This window comes from Nannobrachium achirus (assembly GCF_963921795.1).
Source record: "Nannobrachium achirus genome assembly, chromosome: 7".
Classification (NCBI taxonomy): domain Eukaryota; kingdom Metazoa; phylum Chordata; class Actinopteri; order Myctophiformes; family Myctophidae; genus Nannobrachium; species Nannobrachium achirus.
Genome location: NC_137816.1, coordinates 39,502,161 through 39,519,891, shown reverse-complemented (window position 1 = coordinate 39,519,891; position 17,731 = coordinate 39,502,161). Strand labels below are relative to the sequence as shown.

The 17,731-nt window shown below is 44.9% G+C and overlaps 1 protein-coding gene across 1 annotated transcript in view; it reads left to right on the top strand.

Annotated features, from left to right (window-relative positions):
- ankrd11 (ankyrin repeat domain 11) overlaps window positions 1–17,731 on the top strand; it is a 174,764-nt gene that overhangs the window by 52,966 nt on the left and 104,067 nt on the right. Inside the window, exon 2 of the mRNA XM_080730457.1 lies at window positions 2,706–2,806. The gene's annotated coding sequence lies outside the window, so the exon portion shown is untranslated. The remainder of the gene's footprint in view (window positions 1–2,705; window positions 2,807–17,731) is intronic.

Here is a 17,731-nt window from a genome sequence, read left to right as displayed (position 1 = left end):
TGTGTGACAGCGAGCCAATCACTCATCAAGGCTTCCTGCAACGTGCAAACGGGAGAGGATTTTGTCCAAAAGATTTGCATTGTCTTGCAATTTCTTGTTTTTGGGTGCGTTCAAATATACAGCACTGAACACACTGAGCGCACACTGGCCAATACAAACTAATACGTAGCTGCGCAGTTGCGCACCCTATGGCGTAGTAGGTGATGACCAGAAAGAAAATATGACTAGAAGTAGAAATCGGCATGTTCATAGATTCAGGTTGAGCACAACCTGATAAAAACAGAAATATTGGCGTAACTCATAAGAGGTTAGCTGGAAAAAAAATCTATGTTTTGCATGCACAGAGATGGAGTGTCCAACTACAAGAGGAATACAAGTAATGGGACTGTTCAGTGCTCAGAGAGAGAGAGAGACAGACAGACAGAGATTAAGATAAATTAGCCAGCCTGCAAATGGATATATATTATTTCTGATCGTTACTGTACCAGTAATATTATCTATTATGGATATAGTCACATGACGGTACACAGTAATATGGGAATGACTCTTACCTGCCTATACTGGCAATTTATCATTTTATCTGGAAATATACTGGTGTTCCAGTAGAAACACGGCTCTAGTTAGTCCTGTTTCATTACAGTTGGTGGTCCTGTCTGCCCTCTGTCAGTCTGTCTACTACTCTGCATCCTTTACTACCTTTTTGGAGTGTTCGTGGACATTTATATTTGTAGATATTTCTGAGCAAGTAAACCTTGTTGCTTCTAGACTAGGGGTCTTCAATGTTTTCAGGCCAAGGACAGACCCCTTAGTTGAGAGAGAGATGGAGCAGGGACCTTTTCATAGATTCCATATAGTTTTATCGTTTGAGAGCACAATCATCATTGTTTTGGATTCATGTCAATTTGTGTTTTCAGATATTTAACCACTTGAGCCGTCATTACCTAATAAACTTGACATTTTACTCTGTACTTAGTCTGCTCTTTTTTCCCCTCGACACCAAAACTCTTTGCCGAAAACAGCCGATCTACAAGCTCACAACGCCTCAGGCGTTGTGAGATTGTAGATCTGATATTTTGGTCTACAGTTCTCAGAATATGGACACTAGGGTTCAAGTTGTTAATATAAAAAGGTTTGGAAGATTTGGAGGACCCCCTGTAGTAACTCTGAGTACCCCCAAGGGGTCCCAGACCCCCTGTTGAAGACAACTATTATTATTATTATTATTATTATTATTATTATTACCCCTGCATTAGAGCTGGTGGTCCTGGCTGCCCTCTGTCAGTCTGTCTACTAACTCTGCATCCTTTACTACCTTTTTGGAGTGTTCGTTGACATTTATATGTGTAGATATTTCTGAGCAAGCAAACCTTGTTGCTTCTAGACACTGGTTTGTGCATGGTGGTATTGCCCTTTGGTCGCCCCCTGGTCCCCTGCGTCTCTCACGGTTAACTTTATACCAGTGTCATGGAAGAAATGTGAGTTCAGGCCTGGGTGACAGTCACACAGCCATGGAGGAATGTCACAAACTCAGAGCCCCACACTGGGCCCCTGCAAAGCCCCCCTGACTGCCTCCCAAATCCAGATAAACCCCTGTCCTGACTGAGAGAAGGGACTGGGGGCAGGGCAAACTGGAACTGAGGGATAGGAACTTGAGCAGGACTGCATGGTTCATGGCCACTGGGTTGGGCTTTGGCTGTGTTATTGGACCATGGGGCCAGAGATGGGAGCGAGTTTGGGGACAGCTGGGTTTGGGTTAGTTTGGGTTAGATGCAGGGGCGTATAGAGCTGGGGTAACTGCTGCCGCCCACTGAGACTGGGTGAGACACTAGAACAGAGGCAGGACATATGTAGCCAGAACAAAAGGTTGAGGACAGGACAGTGGACCTCCCTGTGGCACATGATAATGGCTAATGTATACGTCGTCGCACGACTGTCGCTAGATGAAAACAACACATTTTCATGCTTTTCAGTTGAAAATCTGTATATATTAGGCCAGGGGTCTTCAACGTTTTCAGGCCAGGCAAGAACCCCTATATAGTTTCATCGTTTGACAGCACAATCGTCAGTGCATTTTGTATTCATGTCAATTTGTGTTATCAGATATATAACCACTTGAACCGTCAATACTTGATGAACTTGACCTTTCACTTTGTACTTAGGTCTGCTCGTTCTCTCCTGGACACCAAAGCTCTTTGCCGAAAATAGCCGATCTCGCGAGGCGTTCTGAGCTTGTAAGATCTGCTATTGGCTAAAGTTCTTTGAATATGGACACTAGGGTTCAAGTGGTTAATATAAAAAAGAAAACCCCCTGTTCAAGACCCTTACTCTAGAAGAAAACACCACATGTTCATGCTTTTCAGTTGAAAATCTGTATATATTAGTCGTAAGTGTGACACATGGGGAAAGGGGTTGAATCTGCCCTGTGGCCTATAGTCCCTTTATTAGGGTGAGGGGCTCCTTCTGGGGACTGAAAGGCTTGTGGTGTGTTGGGGCTCAGGCCCAGTGTGCACAGGCCTCCACATGGCTCCCTGGACTGGACTGGACTAGGCCTCCAGCCCTGCCAGAGAGAAGTGATCCTGGGAGTGAAACATGAACCTCTCCTCCATTTCTCCTCCTCTGCCTCTCCATCCGTCATAAGGAATGTGAAACTACTAGCACCGTGCCCGTAATTAATGTTCTGTTTCTGGTTTCTCCTTGTTTTTCAGGATTCTGTGGACTCTTCGGCAGTGGCAGCAGCCTTTTTTTTTTTTTTTTTTTCTCAAGCGGGAATTCAGTCCCCCCGACATCTCCCACAGCCATGGAATCGGTATGTTGGTTCTCCTTGTCTTCCTGAAAATGACTCTCCATCTGACTGTCAAACGATCCTCTCAATGTCTTTGCCATAGCTGCTGTTATGGAGACCATTTTGATAAAAAAGAAAAAAAAACACACACACGCACACGCACACACGCACACACACAGCACACATTGTGGATAGTTTTTCATAGCTAGCTGCTAAGTGTTTTTGACTGATGTAGACAGTAAGATGGAAACTGTTTGTGGATACATAGTACGACAGGCCAGCCACGCTCTTCATCCAGACATACAAGGGTGTGTGTGTGTGTGTGTGTGTGTGTGGGCACTGCTTGTACCAACAGGCAAGCTCAAAGAGCAACAGCATTGAGCTCTCTACACTGGAATGCATGTATTAAGAGCAGAGCTTAGTGCATACCTAGCCTCTGCCTTCCTGTCCTTTTGTCAAAGGCTTTCTTTCTGTGTGTGCGTGTACTTGTGTGTGTGCGTATGGTTATGGTGTGCGTATTAGTGAGACTGAAGAAAGTGGGTCACCGTCTCTGTTGTGCAGAACCAGCGGGTGACCACCAGCAGCAGCGACCACCCCACACCCACCGCCTTCTCTCACACAACACACATACTGTACATAGTTATAGGCCTCCACTTTGTCTCGATATTTTCCCTTTGCCTGTTGTCGGGCTGAGCACACTTCAAATCCTCATCTCTCTGAGGCTGGATCAGAGACACAGGGACAGAGAACTGCACCGTGACGCAGGCAGTTTTTCCATCATGTAACTGTGTTCCCAAACATCTGCATCACTGGCTCAGACCCACTCCACCATGCACAGGAAGCTAGCCTTGCTCTCTGAGTATCTCTCTCTCTCTCTCTCTCTCTCTCTCTCTCTCTCTCTCTCTCTCTCTCTCTCTCTCTCTCTCTCTCTCTCTCCCTCTCTCCTCCCTGTGTCTCTCCCTCCCCCTACACGTTGTGAGCCAGAGGCAGTGAACCAATAGGAGCTGCTGCTGCTGTTTACCACTCTGAGCCGCCTATATCTGCTTACTGTCAGTGGAAACCAAGGAAACTGATCACAAAGCTTAGTATGCCACCGGGGGTGTAATGTGTGTAGTGTTTATGCCGCCCCCCCCTTTCTCCCTCCCCCTCTCTCTCCCTCTCTCTCTCTCCTCTACTCATGTGATGTAAGTCACATGGTTTCCAGGCAAGCATCTCGGTAAATCAGAATCAGACTTTATTTTTAACCGCTCCAAATCCTCCACCTTGCCCGTGGTGAGCAGAGACAGACTGAAAGTGCCTCTATCTCGTTCCCTCTGTCTCTGTGTCTCTCGCTCTACCTTTCTCTATCTCTACCTCTCTCTGTCTCTCTCTGTCTGTGTGGCTCTCTTAGGTGCCACTCCCTCTACATCTCGCCTTGCTGCAGCTCTTGCTCCCATTCTCAGTTTCTCATGTCACCTACATCCCCCTCTATATTGCTCTCCAAAGATACATATAAAATGAATAAACTGTATAAAACATCAAACTTCGAACTAATCACAGACATACACACCAGACATAGGACGTACAACATGCATAAGTGTTGCATAAACATACGGTGCCTGTTAGCGAGATCATCTTGTTCAACAGTGAACCGATGAAATGGTACAAAACCATTTTTGTACTGCTTAATTTAGCATCTCAGGCTCTATAAGCTAGCAGCCAGAGGGAAACCAATACAATTCACTGTAAGGTTGAGAACAGTCATATAGAATAGATCTGACCACCACGCTCTCTAGCTGCTTGGTGTAATGGAGATGATAGGTTGAGTTGAGATTTACTGGTTTAGGCTGGTTTATTGGTTTAGGCTGTTCCATTTCTAAAGGCCAGATTACCAAACCATGACGCAAGAGGTTATACAGTAAAACTATCTGCATTATATAGTGTGTATATACTAGTAAGGCGCCTCAGGGCGACATGCGACCTCAAGCGCCATGTCTTGGCCATCTGGCCAGTGATGTATATCGGACCAGTTACCCATATATAGAGATGCCTGGTACCAATAGATATGCTGTGAGACACCAAACATGCTTACTCAATTATTCATTATGTGAAAATCCTATGACGACTAGGTTTCTATGACGGGAGGCAGTTGACGCACCCTAGCAATTAATTTTCAATGAGAGGCGGGTGATTATTTGGGACGCATGGATCGCCCGGCGTTTACTCGCAGAGCAATTATGTTTTTGTCTCCACCGCGGTGTGATCCCCGCTGATCCAAGCGAGAACACCCGCGTCAACCGCCTCCCGTCTGAAAGGTGCTTTAAACTGCGGAAGGTTTGATGTCAGGAGAGCAGAGGCTTACTCTGAGGGCCACAAAGCTCCAGTAGCATCTGTTGACATCAATGTTTGCCTTGTCTGTATGTCACCCTGAGTTTACCTGTCACTTCAGCTTTATGAAATGGCATACCGAAGCTGTTACGCAGGTCTCGCTCGGTAAGCCACAACCCCATTATTGCCATGACGCAACGGTCTCTGTAATCACAAATTTGTCAAACATTTACTTACAATTCGTCAATTTTTCATTCCCTAAGGACTTAACCATTAACCATGTTCAGAGAGAGAAAGCAGTGGTATTATGGGTTAGCAGCCGTTTCCTTAACTCATTGTCTGCCCCCTCACGAGTTTCCCGAGTTATTCCTGTACTCTGACGCCCCACGCCCGAGTTTCCAGAGTTTTTTTTTTATGCATTTTTGGACTTGGCATGGTTGCGATCGCGAAAATGCATGTTTAACCCCCATACCAACCCCATCTTTCGAACATGGCATCCATGTTTGTTTACATTTGAAGAAAACATAATGGCTGCTATCTCATGAATGCCTGAACGGATTTCCAAGCAGATTTTTTTGTTTGAAAGCTGTGAACGGCATGCACACATGTGGTACATGATCTTTTCGTGCTTTGGGCATGCGTTATTATTTTTATTGTTATTCAGGGTGAATTTGGCATCCTGGCACTTTGGCAGACATTTTTAATGCAGTGAATGAGTTAATCACGGTCTTAACACCTCCTCTTTGCCTCACCTTGCTTCCTTTCTTTTATCTTTCATTTTATGTCTATTAAGTTTCATAATTATCTCTAGTAGAGAAGTAGAAGCATTATTTGTCATTGTAACATATGGTACAAGCACAGAGCACAGTTGCATATTCAATGATCAACTCATTTCCAAGCACAGTACAGGTACAAGTACACACGGAGTTGTTACAACGAAATGACGATGTGCATTTAGGGTGCACGGGCCGCCGCAATTGGATGCGCCGCCACTACGAAGTCTGGCTACTGGAGGTCTGTCCTGCAGAATCTCTAGTGTATTTTGTCCTCTGAAGATTGAGTGGAGCTGTATGTATAAGATGATAAAAATCCACAGGGTGGCAAGAAGCAGAAAATCCATCTCTTTAATGAACACTAAGAGTTGTATGAACACTTAATTCATGACACCAGAAACCCAGGGGTGTGCGTGCGTGCGTGCGTGCGTGTGTGTGGGATGAGATGCAGACGAAAGACCTGTGATTGTTCTTTCCTACCTGCGTATTCCCAGCATACGTAGTTGACGTGCCCTCTCTCTGTCCTCTCTCCCTCTCTCTCATTCACGTTTCTGTGTCTCTCTCTCTACGTAATGTATATTATATATCTTTCTGTCCGAGTGTCCGTCCCTCCCCTGTCCCCCTCTGAAGCAGGGCCCTGTTTCTCAGTGGGGATTAGTGTGTGGTAGCTCTGTGAACAGGCTAGTGGGCCCTGCCAGTCATATTACATAACTCTCCCCTGCTGGCCCGGCCCGGCCTGGCTGGAGACAACTATAGGGGCTTTGTTCTCCCAACCTTCACTTCTTCCTCCCCTCTCCTCACCCCCAGCCCCCCCTCCTCCCTCAGGCAGGCCACATACTAATGGCAGATAGAAGGAGTCTGTTTGCGGAGAACAGGCACGGCTCTGTGAAGCAGAGTAAGTCGCCATTAGCAAGCAGGATGGCAGGCCGCTCACATCTTCAGCAGAGGAATGTGAAGTCTGCAAGCGGGGCTGCACGGACCTAGAGAGCGAGGGAGAGAGATAGGGCTGGCACTTTGTTGTGTTGCCGGGTCAGTCTGACCTAGGCTCTCTGTCCAGCATCGCTGCAGGATCAGAGGGGGAGGTTGGAGTTCATTTAGGGAATTACTGTGCCTGGCATTGACTTGCGTCAGGGTTCTGATACGTTGCTTGTTCCCTAATTCTTCCATGTTCTTGAGCTGGTGTGCACTGCAGTATGATTCTGGCCACAGGCAGTTTCCCACCTGGCAGCAGGCCACAGTTAGCAGGCAAGGAGTGGGAGGCCAGCATCCCATGTGACGCTGGTTCAGACCAGTTAGCCTTCTGAGCTGGAGACGCAGCAGCGTGTGGGCGTGAGATTGAAAAAGGATAAATAGTCGAGCACGGATGGTAGGAGCTTCTACACTGAAAAGATTTATACTGTTGTTGAGTCTCTCAATCAGTCTATGTCTGTGTCTCTCTCTTTCCCTCTTTCTCTTTCCCTTTCTTTCTCTTTCGCTCTCCCCCTCTCTCTCTCTCTCTCTCTCTCTCTCTCTCTCTCTCTCTCTCTCTCTCTCTCTCTGTCTCTCTCTCTCTCTCTCTCTCTCTCTCTCTGAGTATGACTTGTGTGTGATTCAAAACTCAAAAGACAGTTCTGGGGTTTTAGGGTTACTGCTGAGGGTTGGCAGTGGTTTCATTGAATGGTGAAAACCAGAATAGTGTTTGGAGGAAGACAAGCACAGTTTGTGACTTTCCTTCCATGTTTTTATTTTCTGTGGGAAGTGGTGTTCGTTTCCCAGGCTCTGCTCTCCATCGTATTCTCACCATAGGATAATGCTAATGCTATCATGCACGCACGTATTGTACCTGTGATGGGAGACAGCCAGACCTGTGTGTCCTCTAGTTGGAGTGTGCGTGTGTGTTTGCATACAGTCCTGGTTCCTGCTCCCTGTGTGTTGTGTTCAAGTCACAAGCCAAGTTCCCATCAGAGAGTGGCCGCCTCACCAAAGTCTGTGTTTAGATGTAGAAGCTAATTTTAGAGTCGCTAGGCTCTGGTCCAGCATGGCGGAGGATAAGATAACATTGAACTAGACCTCCCTCCACCACTGCCTGGTTTGTTTGTCCACCCAACACCGTCAGCCCACTCACTGCAGCCCCTATGAATTTTGAATGTGAGTACAAAATAGCTAATAGCTAATAAAATGTTAGACCCACCTGTCAACCTAGGTAGGACATCTAAAGCTGCATTGTATTGACACAATGCTGTACACCCTCCAACTGTTTATATTTTCCCCATTTTCGACTGTTTTTATTTTATTTGTGACACTTGCTTTGGCAATGTAAACGTATGATTTCTCATGCCATTGCCAATAAAGCTCCTTTGAATTGAAAATTGAATTGTATTTATATTTGAAATGATCACAAGGCATAACAATAAATGTCCTTTATGAAGGTTTCATTGAGACAAGAACAATGTTATCAAAATCCACCCCAAATCGCAACTTCTCCTAAAGGCCCTGACACTTCAAGCTGCTGTCAATTAGCGTCTATGGTCGGAAATCACCCTATTACCTGATTTGGACAGCACACACAGAGAGAAAGAGAGGCAGCGAGTGAGTCTCAATATCGCACTCAAACCCTCAAAACATTCAAAAATGCATCATGATTGTTCAGATCATGACAGACATTCTTTTATTTGTAATGGTTGATATAGCTCCTGTAGCAATCGTTTTGAGCCCGTACCATACATATACACACACAGTGACAGGAATGATCTGAGTGAAGCGTGAATTGTCACTGGGATTTTTCCCTAGTGTAGATCATGGCACAGCACACACCGAGGGGGAGAGAGAACGAATGTCATGTCTAATGTCAATGTTGCAGACAAACACTTAAAACCCTGCCCACTGCAGGGGTGGGTTAAACAACCCAGGTATGGTAGATTTATATCCTCTCACGCAGGTGCGGAAAAAGTGCCTGAAAAAAATGAACTGATTGTCAGCTGTAGTCTGTGTGGTGTGTGCAGGATAAACTTCTAACAACTTTTTAAGACCCAACGTCTCCCAATCTGATCTCCTAACCTAGCCTCTAGCCAGTTTGATGTGTCAGGGCCTTTTGACTTTCGGCTCTCCTCCCCGAACTCCTGCCAAATTTGTTTTAGCACCTTGGCATCTCCCTCACCACTTTAAACTGTGCTCACACCCTCCCATACCCTTGTTTTCCCCTGGTGGATTGCTCAGTGCAAGATGGCTTCTAACTGCATTTCAGTTCAATGGCCATTACTAACTACAAAGATCTGTATCCGTGCAACGTAAAACCAATTGAATTGCAAGAAAACATTTAAACTACCTACCTCTTCAGTCTTCATTTGACATAATAAAATTTAACAAGCCTGCCAGTAGTTGCAGAGTTTGTCTAGGTACCATACAGAGTACCACCCCCTCCCAGAGGAGGGGGTTGGTTGTTTTGAAATGGCTTGTTATAGTAACTTCCCTTGTTTATCATTGTGTTTCACACAATGCAGCTTTAAATTCTGTGTATTGCATCAGAATGTAAGTACACAGTATGCCTTGCCAGAACCACACCAGCCTTTTGCTGGAATTTGCAAAAAACTCCTCCATGACTGTGCTGTGAGAGAAAGAGAGTTCCATCTTCCTACCTATTATATACAGCAGTGGTTCTCAACCTCCTTTTCAGGCCGCGACCCCCAGAATAATGATATTTCAACTGGGGACCCCCCACCCTGACGAACACACAGAGTTGAGGCATTATATTTTGTCTAACACAGTTCTATTGTGAAAATAGCCGATCTACATGCTCACAACGCCTCGCGTTGTGAGCATGTAGATCGGCTATTTTCACAATTTCTGCCTCTAATAGTTGACAATTTGGCCAATGTTTAATTTGTCATTTCAGAGGTACTAAAAAGTCCTTAAATTGTCACTTTAGAAATGTGCAGATACCCTCTATAGACTTACACTTTATGTTGGTTTGTTTACTGTAGAGTGAGAAAACAATGTTGCACATTAAGTTAATCATCTGGGGACCCCCCAAAATAATTTGGGGGAACCACTGATATACAGTATGTAGAGAGATCGAAAAGTCCTTTGGATCATTAGAAGGAAGGAACACAAATTTGAATCGTGGGGAGAGGAGCAGGTCAAGGCACAACTTTCTGGATGGGCAGTAGAGCTAGTTTGAATCGCTAAAGCTTACCATCTGCCCAGGGCTTTGGGTTGAATTGGTGGTGTTGAGTTTCTATAGGCCTCTCCGCTGTAATCTCCAGCTCTATCAGAGGGCTCCACTGGTAGATGGGGCCCTTTTTTCTAACGAAGCCAGTCAAAGCCATGCAGCAGGCTATTAAAGGTTGAATGAGCATAGAAGTAGAGAGAGCAGCTAAGATCCCCACTCTCCAGTTTCCAGCCATAATGGCAGCGATAATGGCTCCTTTTTCTGATTTGTTTATGTCAGACTGGCATCTGATTTCAGGAAACTCAGCACTGAACGGGGAGTAGATGTGTTGTTGCCTTTTTTTCCTCTCCCTTCCAGTAATCTGAATTCCATCCATCTCAATGCACGGACACACACACACACACACACACACACACACACACACACACACACACACACACACACACACACACACACACACGAATGTTATGTGTATGCACATTGCACACACACATACACATGCATGGGAACATGCACACATGAGCATTGAGCCTGGTGGCACAGCCCTCCCTGTCTGGCCCCAGTCTCCTGTCCCTCTCGTAGCCACAGAGCACTGACCTTGGTTTCAAGTAGCTGTGCTCTGTTAGTAAGCCAACACCTCTCCTGGGATGGGCTGACCTTGTTCTCTGACACACTGTAAGTCTGCCCATCACACACACACACACACACACTCAACGGTGGTGGTGTCCACCAAGATACTTCAATACGAGAATCAGAATTTGAGGTTAGAGCGTGCAGGGCCATCCATGCATGCTGCTACATTGCTGTTGTTTGGTCATAACTAGCCCTTACCCGTTCAAAGATATGAGCTCCAAAATGATGTGCAGTGTGTGGGTTATGGGATGTGCACTGTGCATACAGTATATGAGGGATGGAAAGTAACTTTAACTGGTGCTTGCATGATAATATGTAGGAGCATCAATGTAAGAAATACCCGTTTCGTTTAATGGCTACCCCCCCCCCAGCCCGCCCACCCGCCTGCGCACACACCCGCCTGCCTGCGCACACACACACACACACACACACACACACACACACACACACACACACACACACACACACACACACACACACACAGAGAGAGCTGGTTAAACATGTTGCCTCATGCTAGATGCAGAATAGATGTGCCTCATGCTAGATGCAGAATAGATAGTAGATACACCATAAAAATGCTAATATACAGTATATGATTTGTGAAAGTGACAAACAGGCTTCACAGTTATGTTAGGTGTGTTCATATGCTAATGGTGATGCAATTTCAGATCAATTGCTCCAGCCACTGAGGAGAAACGCTGTTTCAGACAGACAGACAGACAGACAGACAGACAGACAGACAGACAGACATTCGCAAAATTATAGTATAGATGTGTTTGCTAGCAGCTAGCCACATATGCAATAACACGCTTTTGTTTCAATATGAACATGAATGTTGATTCTATACTTTTCCTATGAACAGGAAATACTACCAAGTGCCATTATTGAGCTTTGTTTCAAATGTTTTCAGGCAAATCACAAACTTTTACATCCTTATATATATGGGATAACTAGTATAGCAGCATAATTGACTCGAATGCCATTATTATTGGCAAGAAATTAGCAAATGAGTTCAGTGGCAGTGCACATGTCAAACAGATGAAACAAGTTGCATTGTAATCTACTAGAAAGTTGCATTGTAATCGTTAGAGTTCAGGCCGCTGTGCGGCCCTCACCGCCATGTTGCGGCAGCATGGTGTGTAATGGTCAAATATGGGTCAAAGAAAATTGAAAAAAAAAAATGTTTTGGAAAAAAAAAGTATCGGTGATGCGATGACGTGGTGTATACGGATGTTACTGCGATTGAGGTGAAAGAGAAAAGTGGAAAGTTGTGAGCTAACTATTAGCTATTTGGCTAACTGTTCGACTTGAGGCTATTTTATACAGAGGCAAAATATGAGGGTAATAACTAATACAACTGTATACAGAGGTTTGGAAACGTCATCTTGCAAAGGTGACATGATGAGTGTTTGAATTTTTAAGCTATATTTAGTACATATGTAGTACATCTTGGCCAAGTGGTTTGGTATTAAGTTAGCGATACATACGGGTGATGACCCGGAAGTAGATCACTTACTCTGATGTAATATAAAGATATTTGCAAAAAACATCTATATTTCAGCAAACCTCTCTTGGCTACACCAACATAGTGTAAGTAGTTCTTAGTTCACTATGTCCAAGACATGCCTGATGTTACAGTACACAACTACAATGTTTATAACAAAGGTGAAAGTCATTAACCCTATGCCCTATGGTACAACAGTGTTGTTCACCAAAATAATTGACAACCTCACAGTCACAACGTGATGTGAACTTGTAGATCTGTTTGAACGTTTCACCTATACAGACAGGAACACCAGGGTGAAAGTGGTTAAGAGAAAGTGAAACTTACTTAGGCTATTGTAGAGAGAGTGGAGCAATTTATGGAATAGCATTTTACAAAAATCAACACCGCCTCCTGCTCCCACATTACACCAGTATGGAACATTGCCAGTTGATTTGTCTTTCAGTGCAAGTGGGAAAGGGGCTTATAACATCACATGCACAGCAATGTCGCTATGTTTACTGGCACGCCTTTTCCATTCACTTTTAATCTAAAGCATTGCCATATTTCACTTTGTGCCCCCTCTCTTTCAACAAGTTGGGGTCTTGTTGGCACTGCTGCCATCTTACATTATCTATTAAAAAAAACACAATTCTCTAGACAAAGCACCACTCTGTACCAATGCTGTGTCACATGTAACTCAGTCATGCTTGTTTCCTGCTACGTCATTAGCACAACATCACTGCTGTGATGCAGTGACGTTGACATGATCCCTATTAACCAGATAACGCAGTCATTTTTTATTTTTATGGCTTGGCGCCTAAGAGGGCGAGCCGTCCATAACATTGGTTCTCAAACCTTTTAATTTTAAGGACCCCCAGTTTGTCTGTCATTAGACCATGGACCCTCATAACTCTGTACACAAATAGAACCCTCTCCATTTGGTTCCATTTGTACAGACCTCAGAGTTACTGACCTATAAGGGTCCACTTGGTTCACTATCAATCATTATGATTGGGACCCCCTGGAATCCCCCTCAAGAACCACACTTTGAAAACTTTTTGTATGTATAAGGAACCCCCTTTTTTTTTAAAGAGCGAGAATTGATTTAAGATTGGATTTGAGAAAAGAACTAAACAGGGCCTAAGTCTTCCCTTCCACTACACAGATCGGAACTAGATTTCTTTTGCACGATTCCAGTGGCCCAACAATATCCGTCCCTTAATATTTTATTATTTTACTTTACAATCTCAAGGTGACTCCACACCAAAGAAACTACAGGAGACTCCTTCAAACTGTACACTGACTGCAAAGAATTGCAAAGAACTGCAAAAAACTAAGCACTTAACTTTTTTTCAGCCGACACCGACTTGTAGTTACTGTATGGCAGTGTTGCCAGGTCTGCTCATTATAAGCGACTTTGATCCTGTTTTCCTATAATGTTGCTAGTTGTGGGTTGCTTTTGTTTGCGCTTTTTTCTGAAGTGTAGTTGCTTATTTGGCCTTGCTTTCAACATTCTTTTAGAAAATAGTTAATGTAATAGAGCTCAATAGGTGAAACTGGTCGCTTCTTTTGGGCTTATTTTCATAGACCTGGTCGCTTGTTTCAGTCACAGAATCTGGCAACCGGATGGCGGAGGCGGAGATTTTTACTCCGTGCAGTGTTTTTTCCTGCTCTCACCAAAACAACACTCAGCACTATTACTACTAGCGTTGCTTTGGAGTTGATTAGTATAGGAAATTGAGAGTTGAGATTGAGAATATGGCATTTAGTTAAAATGTGCAACGGGAAAATGTCTCTGGCTTATTTAGGCTTGCTTCTGGAAGTTCTGCACTGTAGCAGACTAGACTGGTCCATTCTAGTGGAGGATATACCACTGACCGCAAGCACCGACTGAACAGGCCCAGTTTTCCATCGACGGATTCTGCCAGCCCTATCGACGGCAAGCGCCTCTTGCCGACAAGCTCCCGATGGCTTCCTGTCGGCAACAACGCTTTTCGACTGCGATTCGTGGGAGATTCTGTGCAGTTAAGACCTGCCTTCAGATCCACCCCTCCATATTTGTTTAGGCAAGATGTCATCAATATGACGTTGGAGATTCATAGACCTGTCTTAAAATGCTGATATAGTACCATTTTCACTACCTAAGGTACCTTTTATGGCGTGGTTCCTAGGCCACACTCTTGGTAGACATCTTGTTCAGTATTCGATTTACTGTGCAGCACTATTGGCAGCTAGCCTGCGTCGGATGCGGTCTAATTACCTTTCATCGCATACCATTGTTGGTTCTGGGTTAAGGGGGTTATATTTACTCCGACAGTGTCATATGCAGCCCAGGGTTTGAATGTTGGAGTAGGTTGATTGGGATACATTGTGTAATTCATTCATACAAAGGCAGAACAGGTCGAGGCAGATGGCCGCCCAGCCTGGGTCTGTCTGACGTTTCTTCCAGTTAAGATTTAGGAGTTTTTCGTTGCCGCTGTCACGAAAATTGCTGGCTAAGGGTGGGATATCGTCGAGTCTCTGCTCTATATGTAAAGTGTCTTGAGACAACCTGTTGTGATTTATCTGGCACTATAATAAAATGGAATTGAATTGAATTGAACAGCGGCGAGGGTTCAAGCACGTTTGTTTCTCCTCTAACCAGGTGTGCCTTCCTTCGTGAGACCACAACAACATGCTCTTTATGAGGGTGTGTGCAGATGCATGTGTTGCTCCCCCTGTTCCTGACTTTGATTGTCTGCAGCTGTCCGGCTGCACACCGTGTGGATGAGTCCAGGCTTGTATGGCTGCTTAACTTTAGGTAGCTGTTGTATGTTTTTCTTCCTCTCTCCCCTTTATTCTTTCTTTCCTTTTTGGAGCTGTGTGAAGCACAGGCTCCCTATACGTGGCTGTGTGGGTCTGTGTGTGTGTGTGTGTGTGTGTCTGTCTGTCTGTATGTAGCCTGAACTTCCTAAACTTCGGCACGCCACTAGTCCCACAGTTTCGCCACCACACACTCGCGCCATATGTCAAATCGACCGGCTTACTCGGGAATCGTGGGCTATTACTTTTCTAAGAGAAAGGTTCTATAGTTTAATTGATATTAATTTATTCGTGAATTAATTTTCCCCATTGACTTATAATGGGAATTGCAAAAACTCACATTCAATTATTTGTCTCTCGCAAACCATAGGGGCTAGAGTTTCAAGACTTGGAGAGGAGGTTCATAATGATTTCAAGGATTAAATAAAAAATACTTGTGTCATTTGGCCGCATGGTGGCGCCATAACACCCCACTTTACGTTTTGGCCTGTAACTCTTGAACCGTAGGTCGGAAAATAAAAAATATTTTTTCCCTGGATTCCTTGGGTCATGACGCATCTCCCCATATAGGCCACGCCCATTTGCGCCATGATAGATTTTCCGCCATCTTGAATTTTCTCCAAAACACACTTTTTGCTCCTTTTCCTACATATTTTCTTCAAATGTCACAAAAATCGGTACACATGATCCACACACACACACACACACACACACACACACACACACACACACACACACACACACACAGCTCCACTTCACACGGGTGTGATTTTTTCCATGCATAAGCTCAGCTCCATGGGGTTATAGCCTAGCCTTCTCTTCTCAGATTGCCTTGTTAAGACGTTCTATTTCCACGTGTATGGATTGAATAAAGGACTAGACCAGTATTAGAACAGGGGGCTGCCTTGCTTTTAGTTTGTAGTCACTCCTCTTTTGGTCCGCGTTACGATCATTTCCTGTTACATATCAATAAAGAGATGTTGGAGAAGTCATACTCACACAATTGTCCCTATTTGAACAAAAGGTTCACATCTGGACCAAAGATGGGCATCTGTGATCTGTATTTGTTGGACAGGGATTCTGCACAATACCTGAATACCTTTTGTTGGCCATATGGAAACCTTTTCACTTTGATAAAAACATCATAGACCCTTGCGAATTGGACATTTGAAGTGTGTGTGTGTGTGTGTGTGTGTGTGTTTGTGTTTGCGCGCGTACACAGTACATGTCAGTTGTCCATGCTTTGTGTCGGGCTGCAGACTGGGTAAGAACTGGGCTAGGAGCCAGCCAACAGGACAGACAAGGAAGCAGATGGGCCTGCTTGGACTTAACCCTTCCCACGCCACTCCATCCTCCAGCCTCCAGCCCAACCCCCCAGCCAGCCAGCCAGCAGGCCCGTCTGGGCAGAGGGGTGGTGGGGGAGGACATAGGAAGACCTCTGGTGCTTTCCTCTCTCCCCTTGACCAGACTCCCAGTGTGTGCTGACCCTGTGGTCAGGCAGACATGTGCCTGATACCTCCATGCCCATGCTTTTACCGTCCTTTTCTATCTCCTCTCCTTTGTCGCTTCCCGCTGTGTTTTTTTTAAACGGAACCAGAGCTGTGCTCTTCACTGCAGTGCAAAGTCCCTGACTGTGATGTTGTGCTTTTTTTTCCTGGGATGTAGAGACACCACGCCCTGTGAGATCCCCTGGCTGTCTGCCAACTGTCTCCAGCCTAGGGATGGGACGATATGAGAATTTCATATCACGATTATTGTGACCAAAGAACTCGCGATTTACGATATCAACGCGATAATCAAAATATCCCCAACATCCATTATCCTGGGGCGGAACATTTGCCAAAAAATAGCCGATCTACAATGCGACACATTGTGAGCTTGTAGATCTGCTATTTTTTGGCAAAGACATTTGATAAAGTAATACTATGTATTATAAGTTCCTTTTACCAATTATAGAGGGTTTAAAATGGTACTGGATATGCAGCTCGGCAAATAAAAGGTGAATTGATCCCAGTGCATGTTGGAGGACGATTTCACGATACATTAAATCTCCACGATACGATCATCGTGAGTGTTTTTTATCACGATAAACGATAATATCGCTTATCGTCCCATCCCTACTCCAGCCTCTCTCTCTCTCTCTCTCTCTCTCTCTCTCTCTCTCTCTCTCTCTCTCTCTCTGTATCTCTATCTACCTTCCTGTCCTGGAGAGCGAAGTCTGTGTCTCACTGGTAAACAGGCCATATGCTAGTTGCGTGGCACACATTCTGTCACTATCAGTGTGCTATCACTATCGGTACAGTGACTTAATGACTTTTCCCAACGTCTGTGTGAGTTCACCAGCGGGCAGGTAGTAATGTTTGAAGAACACAGGGTATCTGAGAAATGCAGATTAGGTCCACAAACGCAGGATCCTGGGAAATTGCTGATCAATGGTTGCTGAGTTTCTGGAAGACACCAACTACACACACGCGCAGTCGCACACACACACACACACACACACACACACACACACACACACACACACACACACACACACACACACACACACACACACACACACACACGTATGTTCTCCCTGCTGACTAACAGACTGTAAATAGAAACCCCTGTGGGGGGATCAATACCAGTTCGGCCGATTGATGAGGCGAAAGCGGCGCTCGAGCTTAAGGACCTCTTGTCGTCCCAGGGCCAATAAATAAAGGATAGGGGAGGATGTAAATTCATTTTGGGACAAGAATTGGGCGGGGAACGCTAATATTACTGTGAACGGTGAGGAAAATGAAACCAACAGGTTTTGT